The sequence below is a fragment of the Ailuropoda melanoleuca genome, chromosome 20, assembly GCF_002007445.2.
Source record: "Ailuropoda melanoleuca isolate Jingjing chromosome 20, ASM200744v2, whole genome shotgun sequence".
In the NCBI taxonomy this organism is placed as follows: domain Eukaryota; kingdom Metazoa; phylum Chordata; class Mammalia; order Carnivora; family Ursidae; genus Ailuropoda; species Ailuropoda melanoleuca.
This window is the reverse complement of record NC_048237.1, coordinates 29,668,833-29,670,202: the sequence shown is the minus strand read 5'-3', so window position 1 is coordinate 29,670,202 and position 1,370 is coordinate 29,668,833.

Below are 1,370 nucleotides of genomic sequence, written 5' to 3'. Positions count from 1 at the left end.
CCTCCCCGGTTCAGCAAGGCTAAGAGCTCCTTGAGGGAGGTGACAAGGTTGTGCATTTTTCCGTTTTCCTCCCATCTCAGCACCAGCTCCTTGTCACGTGACAGGAGGTGTTCAGTAGATACTTCTGAATTGAACTGAATCTTCTAGTCGCTTTAATGATGTCCTCCCTCCCTAGTATCCCAATTCCTTCTGCGATTCCAAGCACAGAGTAGGTACTCAGATTGGCTGAGTAAATCATGAACGAATTCCACTAAATTGTTGTCGAATCAAAGCGTTACTCCTTTCAGGAGTCTGTGTCTTAGAAGAGGGCAGACATGAATGGGCAGTGCTTAATAACCCAAGCGGAATTAACCTCATAGTGGAATTGCAGGCACCAGACAGCCAGATGAGGGCAGTTATGGGCAGAGAGCTCTTTGGTGCCCCACCAGTCATGCCACATCACTCTTACTCTTCCCCTGAGGCTCTCAGAATGTCGGGCCACAAAGGGACCATTATATTCTGCTGATGCGCCCCATTGGCCCCATTGCTGCCTGCTTTTCCCCAGCTTCTCTCTCCCATTGATTTTCATTTGCTTACGTTGGCCCTCACCTTCCTCTAAAGAGCCTGGTAGACACGAATCTCCCAGCGGCAAAGCTTCTAAGCTTTTGTTGCTTCCAGCAAGCTTGTAGGGGTTGGCAGCAGCAGGCCTGCAACCAGGGGCCTTGGGGGGCTGGATCCCCTCCTCGACAGGCCACCTACATTCTGGGGTTGGCTTTCAACTCTTTACCCTGCTTTATTTGCTCAGGTGCCCTGCTGTGTACAGTCCGCCTCTGTGACACCTTCCACTGCTGTCTTGACCCGGTTCAAGCCCTTGCTTCCCTCTTACCTAGATTATTTTAACCGTAATGAGTCTTCCTAATAAGTCTACCTGCTGCTGATTGTGGTAAGACGTAGAGCTATTTGGCCATGATCTCAAATTTATGATTAGCCTCCTACTGGGGTTACCACCTGGTCCACTAGTGTCTCTAGTCAGAGACAAGGCCAGGAAAGCACAAGCCATTTAGTACCAACCAGATGAACTGGACTGGGCCACACCTGACCTGGGAAGCCTCATTTGGACCCAAGGCCAACAGGTGCTCTCTCAACCTTGACTTCAGTTAGAATCATCTGGGGAAACAAACACATTTTCACGTGCGGTCCCCACCCCTTGAGCTTCTGATTTAATTAGACTGGGATGAGGCCTGAACGTGTTTATTCTTTGTTCTGGAATGAACTTTTGTGTAGGTCCAAAAGTACTTTTGTCCAAAGAAATGCTACAAGTTCATCATTAGTACATTTTAATGTATTATTACAAATTTTCATTACAATTTTAGTTGTTATAAAATGTTTCA